The following is a 14308-nucleotide window of genomic DNA, read 5'->3' as shown; positions in this document are numbered from 1 at the left end:
AAGGTAAGGAGAATTAGGCGCTGTGATGATGATGAGGGGCGAGTCCAAGATAAGGAGAATGCGTGACTATGTGATGATGACGAGGGGCGAGTCCAAGGTAAGGAGAATGAGGGACCGTGATGATGAAGAGGGGCGAGTCCAAGGTAAGGAGAATGAGGGACTGTGATGATGAAGTGGGCCAAGTCCAAGGTAAGGGAAATAAGGGACTGTGATGATGAAGAAGGGCGAGTCCAAGGTAAGGAGAATGAGGGACTGTGATGATAAAGAGGGGAGATTCCAAGGTAAGGAAAAGGAGGGACTGTGATGATGAAGAGGGGTGAGTCCAAGGTAAGGAAAAGGAGAGACTGTGATTATGAAGAGGTTTGGGTCCAAGTTAAGGGGACTGAGGGACTGTGATGATGACGAGGGGCGGGTCCAAGGTAAGTAGAATGAGGGACTGTGATGGTTAAGAGGGGAGAGGCCAAGGTAAGGAGAATGAGGCCTGTGATGATGAAGAGCGCCGAGTCCAAGGTAAGGAGAATTAGGCGCTGTGATGATGATGAGGGGCGAGTCCAAGATAAGGAGAATGCGGGACTATGTGATGATGACGAGGGGCGAGTCCAAGGTAAGGAGAATGAGGGACCGTGATGATGAAGAGGGGCGAGTCCAAGGTAAGGAGAATGAGGGAATGTGATGATGAAGTGGGCCAAGTCCAAGGTAAGGGGAATAAGGGACTTTGATGATGAAGAAGGGCGAGTCCAAGGTAAGGAGAATGAGGGACTGTGATGATAAAGAGGGGAGATTCCAAGGTAAGGAAAAGGAGGGACTGTGATGACGAAGAGGGGTGAGTCCAAGGTAAGGAAAAGGAGGGACTGTGATGATGAAGAGGTTTGAGTCCAAGTTAAGGGGACTGAGGGACTGTGATGATGAAGAGGGGCGAGTCCAAGGTAAGGAGAATGAGGGACTGTGATGATGAAGAGGGGCAAGTCCAAGGTAAGGAGAATGATGGACTGTGATGATGAAGAGGGGCGAGTCCAAGGTAAGGAGAATAAGGGATTGTGATGATGAAGAGGGGTGAGTCCAAGGTAAGGAGAATGAGGGACTGTTATGATGAAGAGGGCCGAGTCCAAGGTAAGGAGAATGAGGCTCTGTGATGATGATGAGGGGCAAGTCCAAGGTAAGGAGACTGAGGGACTGTGATGATGAAGAGGGGTGAGTCCAAGGTAAGGGGATGGAGGGACTGTGATGATGAAGAGGGGAGAGTCCAAGGTATGGAGAATGAGGGACTGTGATGATGAAGAGGGGAGATTCCAAGGTAAGGAAAAGGAGGGACTGTGATGATGAAGAGGGGTGAGTCCAAGGTAAGGAAAAGGAGGGACTGTGATGATGAAGAGGTTTGAGTCCAAGTTAAGGGGACTGAGGGACTGTGATGATGACGAGGGGCGAGTCCAAGGTAAGGAGAATGAGGGACTGTGATGATGAAAAGGGGCAAGTCCAAGGTAAGGAGAATGAGGGACTGTTATGATGAATAGGGCCGAGTCCAAGGTAAGGAGAATGAGGCTCTGTGATGATGATGAGGGGCAAGTTCAAGGTAAGGAGACTGAGGGACTGTGATGATGAAGAGGGGTGAGTCCAAGGTAAGGGGATGGAGGGACTGCGATGATGAAGAGGGGAGAGTCCAAGATAAGGAGAATGAGGGACTGTGATGATGAAGAGGGTCGTATTCAAGGTAAAAGGAATGATGGACTTTGATGATGATGAGCGGCGAGTCCAAGGTAAGGAGACTGAGGGACTGTGATGATGAAGAGGGGCGAGTCCAAGGTATGGAGAATGAGGCACTGTGATGATGATGAGGGGCGAGTTCAAGGTAATGAGAATGAGGGACTGTGATGATGAAGAGGGGAGAGTCCAAGGTAAGGAGAATGAGGGACTGTGATCATGAAGAGGGGCAACTCCAAGGTAAAGGGTATGATGGACTGTGTTGATAAAGAGGGGCGAGTCCAAGGTAAGTAGAATGAGGGACTGTGATGGTTAAGAGGGGAGAGGCCAAGGTAAGGAGAATGAGGCCTGTGATGATGAAGAGCGCCGAGTCCAAGGTAAGGAGAATTAGGCGCTGTGATGATGATGAGGGGCGAGTCCAAGATAAGGAGAATGCGGGACTATGTGATGATGACGAGGGGCGAGTCCAAGGTAAGGAGAATGAGGGACCGTGATGATGAAGAGGGGCGAGTCCAAGGTAAGGAGAATGAGGGACTGTGATGATGAAGTGGGCCAAGTCCAAGGTAAGGGGAATAAGGGACTTTGATGATGAAGAAGGGCGAGTCCAAGGTAAGGAGAATGAGGGACTGTGATGATAAAGAGGGGAGATTCCAAGGTAAGGAAAAGGAGGGACTGTGATGACGAAGAGGGGTGAGTCCAAGGTAAGGAAAAGGAGGGACTGTGATGATGAAGAGGTTTGAGTCCAAGTTAAGGGGACTGAGGGACTGTGATGATGACGAGGGGCGAGTCCAAGGTAAGGAGAATGAGGGACTGTGATGATGAAGAGGGGCAAGTCCAAGGTAAGGAGAATGATGGACTGTGATGATGAAGAGGGGTGAGTCCAAGGTAAGGGGATGGAGGGACTGTGATGATGAAGAGGGGAGAGTCCAAGGTATGGAGAATGAGGGACTGTGATGATGAAGAGGGGTGAGTCCAAGGTAAGGAGAATGAGGGACTGTTATGATGAAGAGGGCCGAGTCCAAGGTAAGGAGAATGAGGCTCTGTGATGATGATGAGGGGCAAGTCCAAGGTAAGGAGACTGAGGGACTGTGATGATGAAGAGGGGTGAGTCCAAGGTAAGGGGATGGAGGGACTGTGATGATGAAGAGGGGAGAGTCCAAGGTATGGAGAATGAGGGACTGTGATGATGAAGAGGGGAGATTCCAAGGTAAGGAAAAGGAGGGACTGTGATGATGAAGAGGGGTGAGTCCAAGGTAAGGAAAAGGAGGGACTGTGATGATGAAGAGGTTTGAGTCCAAGTTAAGGGGACTGAGGGACTGTGATGATGACGAGGGGCGAGTCCAAGGTAAGGAGAATGAGGGACTGTGATGATGAAAAGGGGCAAGTCCAAGGTAAGGAGAATGAGGGACTGTGATGATGAAGAGGGGCGAGTCCAAGGTAAGGAGAATAAGGGATTGTGATGATGAAGAGGGGTGAGTCCAAGGTAAGGAGAATGAGGGACTGTTATGATGAATAGGGCTGAGTCCAAGGTAAGGAGAATGAGGCTCTGTGATGATGATGAGGGGCAAGTTCAAGGTAAGGAGACTGAGGGACTGTGATGATGAAGAGGGGTGAGTCCAAGGTAAGGGGATGGAGGGACTGCGATGATGAAGAGGGGAGAGTCCAAGATAAGGAGAATGAGGGACTGTGATGATGAAGAGGGTCGTATTCAAGGTAAAAGGAATGATGGACTTTGATGATGATGAGCGGCAAGTCCAAGGTAAGGAGACTGAGGGACTGTGATGATGAAGAGGGGCGAGTCCAAGGTATGGAGAATGAGGCACTGTGATGATGATGAGGGGCGAGTCCAAGATAAGGAGAATGCGTGACTATGTGATGATGACGAGGGGCGAGTCCAAGGTAAGGAGAATGAGGGACCGTGATGATGAAGAGGGGCGAGTCCAAGGTAAGGAGAATGAGGGACTGTGATGATGAAATGGGCCAAGTCCAAGGTAAGGGAAATAAGGGACTGTGATGATGACGAGGGGCGAGTCTAAGGTAAAGAGAATGAGGGACTGTGATGATGAAGAGGGACAAGTCCAAGGTAAGGAGAATGAGGGACTGTGATGATGAAGAGGGGCGAGTCCAAGGTAAGGAGAATAAGGGATTGTGATGATGAAGAGGGGTGAGTCCAAGGTAAGGAGAATGAGGGACTGTTATGATGAAGAGGGCCGAGTCCAAGGTAAGGAGAATGAGGCTCTGTGATGATGATGAGGGGCAAGTCCAAGGAAAGGAGACTGAGGGACTGTGATGATGAAGAGGGGTGAGTCCAAGGTAAGGGGATGGAGGGACTGTGATGATGAAGAGGGGAGAGTCCAGGGTAAGGAGAATGAGGGACTGTGATGATGAAGAGGGGCGTATTCAAGGTAAAAGGAATGATGGACTTTGATGATGATGAGCGGCGAGTCCAAGGTAAGGAGACTGAGGGACTGTGATGATGAAGAGGGGATAGTCCAAGGTATGGAGAATGAGGCACTGTGATGATGATGAGGGGCGAGTTCAAGGTAATGAGAATGAGGGACTGTGATGATGAAGAGGGGAGAGTCCAAGGTAAGGAGAATGAGGGACTGTGATGATGAAGAGGGGCAAGTCCAAGGTAAAGGGTATGATGGACTGTGTTGATAAAGAGGGGCGAGTCCAAGGTAAGTAGAATGAGGGACTGTGATGGTTAAGAGGGGAGAGGCCAAGGTAAGGAGAATGAGGCCTGTGATGATGAAGAGCGCCGAGTCCAAGGTAAGGAGAATTAGGCGCTGTGATGATGATGAGGGGCGAGTCCAAGATAAGGAGAATGCGTGACTATGTGATGATGACGAGGGGCGAGTCCAAGGTAAGGAGAATGAGGGACCGTGATGATGAAGAGGGGCGAGTCCAAGGTAAGGAGAATGAGGGACTGTGATGATGAAATGGGCCAAGTCCAAGGTAAGGGAAATAAGGGACTGTGATGATGAAGAAGGGCGAGTCCAAGGTAAGGAGAATGAGGGACTGTGATGATAAAGAGGGGAGATTCCAAGGTAAGGAAAAGGAGGGACTGTGATGATGAAGAGGGGTGAGTCCAAGGTAAGGAAAAGGAGAGACTGTGATGATGAAGAGGTTTGGGTCCAAGTTAAGGGGACTGAGGGACTGTGATGATGACGAGGGGCGAGTCCAAGGTAAGGAGAATGAGGGACTGTAATGATGAAGAGGGGCAAGTCCAAGGTATGGAGAATGAGGGACTGTGATGATGAAGAGGGGCGAGTCCAAGGTAAGGAGAATAAGGGATTGTGATGATGAAGAGGGGTGAGTCCAAGGTAAGGAGAATGAGGGACTGTTATGATGAAGAGGGCCGAGTCCAAGGTAAGGAGAATGAGGCTCTGTGATGATGATGAGGGGCAAGTCCAAGGTAAGGAGACTGAGGGACTGTGATGATGAAGAGGGGTGAGTCCAAGGTAAGGGGATGGAGGGACTGTGATGATGAAGAGGGGAGAGTCCAAGGTAAGGAGAATGAGGGACTGTGATGATGAAGAGGGGCGTATTCAAGGTAAAAGGAATGATGGACTTTGATGATGATGAGCAGCGAGTCCAAGGTAAGGAGACTGAGGGACTGTGATGATGAAGAGGGGCGAGTCCAAGGTATGGAGAATGAGGCACTGTGATGATGATGAGGGGCGAGATCAAGGTAATGAGAATGAGGGACTGTGATGATGAAGAGGGGAGAGTCCAAGGTAAGGAGAATGAGGGACTGTGATGATGAAGAGGGGCAAGTCCAAGGTAAAGGGTATGATGGACTGTGTTGATAAAGAGGGGCGAGTCCAAGGTAAGTAGAATGAGGGACTGTGATGGTTAAGAGGGGAGAGGCCAAGGTAAGGAGAATGAGGCCTGTGATGATGAAGAGCGCCGAGTCCAAGGTAAGGAGAATTAGGCGCTGTGATGATGATGAGGGGCGAGTCCAAGATAAGGAGAATGCGTGACTATGTGATGATGACGAGGGGCGAGTCCAAGGTAAGGAGAATGAGGGACCGTGATGATGAAGAGGGGCGAGTCCAAGGTAAGGAGAATGAGGGACTGTGATGATGAAGTGGGCCAAGTCCAAGGTAAGGGAAATAAGGGACTGTGATGATGAAGAAGGGCGAGTCCAAGGTAAGGAGAATGAGGGACTGTGATGATAAAGAGGGGAGATTCCAAGGTAAGGAAAAGGAGGGACTGTGATGATGAAGAGGGGTGAGTCCAAGGTAAGGAAAAGGAGAGACTGTGATTATGAAGAGGTTTGGGTCCAAGTTAAGGGGACTGAGGGACTGTGATGATGACGAGGGGCGGGTCCAAGGTAAGTAGAATGAGGGACTGTGATGGTTAAGAGGGGAGAGGCCAAGGTAAGGAGAATGAGGCCTGTGATGATGAAGAGCGCCGAGTCCAAGGTAAGGAGAATTAGGCGCTGTGATGATGATGAGGGGCGAGTCCAAGATAAGGAGAATGCGGGACTATGTGATGATGACGAGGGGCGAGTCCAAGGTAAGGAGAATGAGGGACCGTGATGATGAAGAGGGGCGAGTCCAAGGTAAGGAGAATGAGGGACTGTGATGATGAAGTGGGCCAAGTCCAAGGTAAGGGGAATAAGGGACTTTGATGATGAAGAAGGGCGAGTCCAAGGTAAGGAGAATGAGGGACTGTGATGATAAAGAGGGGAGATTCCAAGGTAAGGAAAAGGAGGGACTGTGATGACGAAGAGGGGTGAGTCCAAGGTAAGGAAAAGGAGGGACTGTGATGATGAAGAGGTTTGAGTCCAAGTTAAGGGGACTGAGGGACTGTGATGATGAAGAGGGGCGAGTCCAAGGTAAGGAGAATGAGGGACTGTGATGATGAAGAGGGGCAAGTCCAAGGTAAGGAGAATGATGGACTGTGATGATGAAGAGGGGCGAGTCCAAGGTAAGGAGAATAAGGGATTGTGATGATGAAGAGGGGTGAGTCCAAGGTAAGGAGAATGAGGGACTGTTATGATGAAGAGGGCCGAGTCCAAGGTAAGGAGAATGAGGCTCTGTGATGATGATGAGGGGCAAGTCCAAGGTAAGGAGACTGAGGGACTGTGATGATGAAGAGGGGTGAGTCCAAGGTAAGGGGATGGAGGGACTGTGATGATGAAGAGGGGAGAGTCCAAGCTATGGAGAATGAGGGACTGTGATGATGAAGAGGGGAGATTCCAAGGTAAGGAAAAGGAGGGACTGTGATGATGAAGAGGGGTGAGTCCAAGGTAAGGAAAAGGAGGGACTGTGATGATGAAGAGGTTTGAGTCCAAGTTAAGGGGACTGAGGGACTGTGATGATGACGAGGGGCGAGTCCAAGGTAAGGAGAATGAGGGACTGTGATGATGAAAAGGGGCAAGTCCAAGGTAAGGAGAATGAGGGACTGTTATGATGAATAGGGCCGAGTCCAAGGTAAGGAGAATGAGGCTCTGTGATGATGATGAGGGGCAAGTTCAAGGTAAGGAGACTGAGGGACTGTGATGATGAAGAGGGGTGAGTCCAAGGTAAGGGGATGGAGGGACTGCGATGATGAAGAGGGGAGAGTCCAAGATAAGGAGAATGAGGGACTGTGATGATGAAGAGGGTCGTATTCAAGGTAAAAGGAATGATGGACTTTGATGATGATGAGCGGCGAGTCCAAGGTAAGGAGACTGAGGGACTGTGATGATGAAGAGGGGCGAGTCCAAGGTATGGAGAATGAGGCACTGTGATGATGATGAGGGGCGAGTTCAAGGTAATGAGAATGAGGGACTGTGATGATGAAGAGGGGAGAGTCCAAGGTAAGGAGAATGAGGGACTGTGATCATGAAGAGGGGCAACTCCAAGGTAAAGGGTATGATGGACTGTGTTGATAAAGAGGGGCGAGTCCAAGGTAAGTAGAATGAGGGACTGTGATGGTTAAGAGGGGAGAGGCCAAGGTAAGGAGAATGAGGCCTGTGATGATGAAGAGCGCCGAGTCCAAGGTAAGGAGAATTAGGCGCTGTGATGATGATGAGGGGCGAGTCCAAGATAAGGAGAATGCGGGACTATGTGATGATGACGAGGGGCGAGTCCAAGGTAAGGAGAATGAGGGACCGTGATGATGAAGAGGGGCGAGTCCAAGGTAAGGAGAATGAGGGACTGTGATGATGAAGTGGGCCAAGTCCAAGGTAAGGGGAATAAGGGACTTTGATGATGAAGAAGGGCGAGTCCAAGGTAAGGAGAATGAGGGACTGTGATGATAAAGAGGGGAGATTCCAAGGTAAGGAAAAGGAGGGACTGTGATGACGAAGAGGGGTGAGTCCAAGGTAAGGAAAAGGAGGGACTGTGATGATGAAGAGGTTTGAGTCCAAGTTAAGGGGACTGAGGGACTGTGATGATGACGAGGGGCGAGTCCAAGGTAAGGAGAATGAGGGACTGTGATGATGAAGAGGGGCAAGTCCAAGGTAAGGAGAATGATGGACTGTGATGATGAAGAGGGGTGAGTCCAAGGTAAGGGGATGGAGGGACTGTGATGATGAAGAGGGGAGAGTCCAAGGTATGGAGAATGAGGGACTGTGATGATGAAGAGGGGTGAGTCCAAGGTAAGGAGAATGAGGGACTGTTATGATGAAGAGGGCCGAGTCCAAGGTAAGGAGAATGAGGCTCTGTGATGATGATGAGGGGCAAGTCCAAGGTAAGGAGACTGAGGGACTGTGATGATGAAGAGGGGTGAGTCCAAGGTAAGGGGATGGAGGGACTGTGATGATGAAGAGGGGAGAGTCGAAGGTATGGAGAATGAGGGACTGTGATGATGAAGAGGGGAGATTCCAAGGTAAGGAAAAGGAGGGACTGTGATGATGAAGAGGGGTGAGTCCAAGGTAAGGAAAAGGAGGGACTGTGATGATGAAGAGGTTTGAGTCCAAGTTAAGGGGACTGAGGGACTGTGATGATGACGAGGGGCGAGTCCAAGGTAAGGAGAATGAGGGACTGTGATGATGAAAAGGGGCAAGTCCAAGGTAAGGAGAATGAGGGACTGTGATGATGAAGAGGGGCGAGTCCAAGGTAAGGAGAATAAGGGATTGTGATGATGAAGAGGGGTGAGTCCAAGGTAAGGAGAATGAGGGACTGTTATGATGAATAGGGCTGAGTCCAAGGTAAGGAGAATGAGGCTCTGTGATGATGATGAGGGGCAAGTTCAAGGTAAGGAGACTGAGGGACTGTGATGATGAAGAGGGGTGAGTCCAAGGTAAGGGGATGGAGGGACTGCGATGATGAAGAGGGGAGAGTCCAAGATAAGGAGAATGAGGGACTGTGATGATGAAGAGGGTCGTATTCAAGGTAAAAGGAATGATGGACTTTGATGATGATGAGCGGCAAGTCCAAGGTAAGGAGACTGAGGGACTGTGATGATGAAGAGGGGCGAGTCCAAGGTATGGAGAATGAGGCACTGTGATGATGATGAGGGGCGAGTTCAAGGTAATGAGAATGAGGGACTGTGATGATGAAGAGGGGAGAGTCCAAGGTAAGGAGAATGAGGGACTGTGATCATGAAGAGGGGCAACTCCAAGGTAAAGGGTATGATGGACTGTGTTGATAAAGAGGGGCGAGTCCAAGGTAAGTAGAATGAGGGACTGTGATGGTTAAGAGGGGAGAGGCCAAGGTAAGGAGAATGAGGCCTGTGATGATGAAGAGCGCTGAGTCCAAGGTAAGGAGAATTAGGCGCTGTGATGATGATGAGGGGCGAGTCCAAGATAAGGAGAATGCGGGACTATGTGATGATGACGAGGGGCGAGTCCAAGGTAAGGAGAATGAGGGACCGTGATGATGAAGAGGGGCGAGTCCAAGGTAAGGAGAATGAGGGACTGTGATGATGAAGTGGGCCAAGTCCAAGGTAAGGGGAATAAGGGACTGTGATGATGAAGAAGGGCGAGTCCAAGGTAAGGAGAATGAGGGACTGTGATGATAAAGAGGGGAGATTCCAAGGTAAGGAAAAGGATGGACTGTGATGATGAAGAGGGGTGAGTCCAAGGTAAGGAAAAGGAGGGACTGTGATGATGAAGAGGTTTGAGTCCAAGTTAAGGGGACTGAGGGACTGTGATGATGACGAGGGGCGAGTCCAAGGTAAGGAGAATGAGGGACTGTGATGATGAAGAGGGGCAAGTCCAAGGTAAGGAGAATGAGGGACTGTGATGATGAAGAGGGGCGAGTCCAAGGTAAGGAGAATAAGGGATTGTGATGATGAAGAGGGGTGAGTCCAAGGTAAGGAGAATGAGGGACTGTTATGATGAAGAGGGTCGAGTCCAAGGTAAGGAGAATGAGGCTCTGTGATGATGATGAGGGGGAGGTCCAAGGTAAGGAGACTGAGGGACTGTGATGATGAAGAGGGGTGAGTCCAAGGTAAGGGGATGGAGGGACTGTGATGATGAAGAGGGGAGAGTCCAAGGTAAGGAGAATGAGGGACTGTGATGATGAAGAGGGGCGTATTCAAGGTAAAAGGAATGATGGACTTTGATGATGATGAGCGGCGAGTCCAAGGTTAGGAGACTGAGGGACTGTGATGATGAAGAGGCGCGAGTCCAAGGTATGGAGAATGAGGCACTGTGATGATGATGAGGGACGAGTTCAAGGTAATGAGATTGAGGGACTGTGATGATGAGGAGGGGACAGTCCAAGGTAAGGAGAATGAGGGACTGTGATGATGAAGAGGGGCAAGTCCAAGGTAAAGGGTATGATGGACTGTGTTGATAAAGAGGGGTGAGTCCAAGTTAAGTAGAATGAGGGACTGTGATGGTTAAGAGGGGAGAGGCCAAGGTAAGGAGAATGAGGCCTGTGATGATGAAGAGTGCCGAGTCCAAGGTAAGGAGAATTAGGCGCTGTGATGATGATGAGGGGTGAGTCCAAGATAAGGAGAATGCGGGACTATGTGATGATGACGAGGGGCGAGTCCAAGTTAAGGAGACTGAGGGACTGTGATGATGAAGAGGGGTGAGTCCAAGATAAAGGGACTGAGGGACTGTGATGATGAAGAGGGGAGAGTCAAAGGTAAGGAGAATGAGGGACTGTGATGATGAAGAGGGGCGTGTCCAAGGTAAAAGGAATGAGGGACTTTGATGATGATGAGAGGCGAGTCCAAGGTAAGGAGACTGAGGGAATGTGATGATGAAAGGGGTTAGTCCAAGGTAAGGAGAATGAAGTACTGTGATGATGATGAGGGGCGAGTCCAAGGTAAAGGGAATGAGGGACTGTGATGATGAAGAGGGGCAAGTCCAAGGTATGGAGAATGAGGGACTGTGATGATGAAGAGGGGCGAGTCCAAGGTATGGAGAATGAGGCACTGTGATGATGAAGAGGGGCGAGTTCAAGGTAATGAGAATGAGGGACTGTGATGATGAAGAAGGGAGAGTCCAAGGTAAGGAGAATGAGGGACTGTGATGATGAAGAGGGGCAAGTCCAAGGTAAAGGGAATGAGGGACTGTGATGATAAAGAGGTGTGAGTCCAAGGTAAGGAGAATGAGGGACTGTGATGATGAAGAGTGGAGTGGCCAAGGTAAGGAGAATGAGGGCTGTGATGATGAAGAGGGGTTAGTCCAAGGTAAGGAGAATGAAGTACTGTGATGATGAAGAGGGGTGAGTCTCAGGTAAGGGGACTGAGGGACTTTGATGATGAAGAGGGGCGAGTCCAAGGTAAGGGGCCTGAGGGACTGTGGTGATGACGAGGGGCGAATCCTAGGTAAGGAGAATGAGGCACTGTGATGATGAAGAGCGGCAAGTCCAAGGTAAGGAGACTGAGGGACTGTGATGATGAATAGGGGTGAGTCCAAGGTAAGGGGACTGAGGGGCTGTGATGATGAAGAGGGGCGAGTCCAAGGGAAAGGGAATGATGGACTGTGATGATGAAGAGGGGCGAGTCCAAGGTAAGGAGAATGAGGGGTTGTGATGATGAAGAGGGGTGAGCCCAAGGTAAGGGGAATGAGGGACTGTGATGATGAAGAGGGGTGAGTCCAAGGTAAGGAGATTGAGGGACTGTGATGATGAAGAGGGGCTAGTCCAAGGTAAGGAGAATGACGGACTGTGATGATGAAAAGGGGCACTTCCAAGGTAAAGGGAATGAGGGACTGTGATGATGAAGGGGTCGAGTCCAAGGTAAGGAGACTAAGGGACTGTGATCATGAAGAGGGGTGAGTCCAAGGTATGGATAATGAGGCACTGTGATGATGATGAGGGGCGAGTCCAAGGTAAAGGGAATGAGGGAAAGTGATGATGAAGAGGGGCAAGTCCAAGGTATGGAGAATGAGGGACTGTGATGATGAAGAGGGGCGAGTCCAAGGTTTGGAGAATGAGGCACTGTGATGCTGAAGAGGGGCGAGTTCAAGGTAATGAGAATGAGGGACTGTGATGATGAAGAAGGGAGAGTCCAAGGTAAGGAGAATGAGGGACTGTGATGATGAAGAGGGGAGTGGCCAAGGTAAGGAGAATGAGGGCTTTGATGATGAAGAGGGGTTAGTCCAAGGTAAGGAAAATGAAGTACTGTGATGATGAAGAGGGGTGAGTCTCAGGTAAGGGGACTGAGGGACTTTGATGATGAAGAGGGGCGAGTCCAAGGTAAGGGGCCTGAGGGACTGTGGTGATGACGAGGGGCGAATCCTAGGTAAGGAGAATGAGGGACTGTGATGATGAAGAGCGGCAAGTCCAAGGTAAGGAGACTGGGGGACTGTGATGATGAATAGGGGTGAGTCCAAGGTAAGGGGACTGAGGGGCTGTGATGATGAAGAGGGGCAAGTTCAAGGTAAGGAGAATGAGGGACTATGATGATGAAGAGGGGCGAGTCCAATGGAAAGGGAATGATGGACTGTGATGATGAAGAGGGGCGAGTCCAAGGTAAGGAGAATGAGGGGTTGTGATGATGAAGAGGGGTGAGTCCAAGGTAAGGGGAATGAGGGACTGTGATGATGAAGAGGGGTGAGTCCAAGGTAAGGAGATTGAGGGACTGTGATGATGAAGAGGGGCTAGTCCAAGGTAAGGAGAATAAGGGACTGTGATGATGAAAAGGGGCACTTCCAAGGTAAAGGGAATGAGGGACTGTGATGATGAAGGGGTCGAGTCCAAGGTAAGGAGACTGAGGGACTGTGATCATGAAGAGGGGTGAGTCCAAGGTATGGATAATGAGGCACTGTGATGATGATGAGGGGCGAGTCCAAGGTAAAGGGAATGAGGGACTGTGATGATGAAGAGGGGCAAGTCCAAGGTATGGAGAATGAGGGACTGTGATGATGAAGAGGGGCGAGTCCAAGGTATGGAGAATGAGGCACTGTGATGCTGAAGAGGGGCGAGTTCAAGGTAATGAGAATGAGGGACTGTGATGATGAAGAAGGGAGAGTCCAAGGTAAGGAGAATGAGGGACTGTGATGATGAAGAGGGGCAAGTACAGGGTAAAGGGAATGAGGGACTGTGATGATAAAGAGGGGTGAGTCCAAGGTAAGGAGAATGAGGGACTGTGATGATGAAGAGGGGAGTGGCCAAGGTAAGGAGAATGAGGGCTGTGATGATGAAGAGGGGTTAGTCCAAGGTAAGGAGAATGAAGTACTGTGATGATGAAGAGGGTTGAGTCTCAGGTAAGGGGACTGAGGGACTTTGATGACGAAGAGGGGCGAGTCCAAAGTAAGGGGCCTGAGGGACTGTGGTGATGACGAGGGGCGAATCCTAGGTAAGGAGAATGAGGGACTGTGATGATGAAGACCGGCAAGTCCAAGGTAAGGAGACTGAGGGACTGTGATGATAAATAGGGGTGAGTCCAAGGTAAGGGGACTGAGGGGCTGTGATGATGAAGAGGGGCAAGTTCAAGGTAAGGAGAATGAGGGACTATGATGATGAAGAGGGGCGAGTCCAATGGAAAGGGAATGATGGACTGTGATGATGAAGAGGGGCGAGTCCAAGGTAAGGAGAATGAGGGGTTGTGATGATGAAGAGGGGTGAGTCCAAGGTAAGGGGAATGAGGGACTGTGATGATGAAGAGGGGTGAGTCCAAGGTAAGGAGATTGAGGGACTGTGATGATGAATAGGGGTGAGTCCAAGGTAAGGGGACTGAGGGGCTGTGATGATGAAGAGGGGCAAGTTCAAGGTAAGGAGAATGAGGGACTATGATGATGAAGAGGGGCGAGTCCAATGGAAAGGGAATGATGGACTGTGATGATGAAGAGGGGCGAGTCCAAGGTAAGGAGAATGAGGGGTTGTGATGATGAAGAGGGGTGAGTCCAAGGTAAGGGGAATGAGGGACTGTGATGATGAAGAGGGGTGAGTCCAAGGTAAGGAGATTAAGGGACTGTGATGATGAAGAGGGGCTAGTCCAAGGTAAGGAGAATAAGGGACTGTGATGATGAAAAGGGGCACTTCCAAGGTAAAGGGAATGAGGGACTGTGATGATGAAGGGGTCGAGTCCAAGGTAAGGAGACTGAGGGACTGTGATCATGAAGAGGGGTGAGTCCAAGGTATGGATAATGAGGCACTGTGATGATGATGAGGGGCGAGTCCAAGGTAAAGGGAATGAGGGACTGTGATGATGAAGAGGGGCAAGTCCAAGGTATGGAGAATGAGGGACTGTGATGATGAAGAGGGGCGAG

The sequence above is a fragment of the Ambystoma mexicanum genome, chromosome 4p, assembly GCF_040938575.1.
Source record: "Ambystoma mexicanum isolate Mex_15411 chromosome 4p, UKY_AmexF1_1, whole genome shotgun sequence".
Classification (NCBI taxonomy): domain Eukaryota; kingdom Metazoa; phylum Chordata; class Amphibia; order Caudata; family Ambystomatidae; genus Ambystoma; species Ambystoma mexicanum.
Note: the sequence above shows the minus strand (reverse complement) of the source record.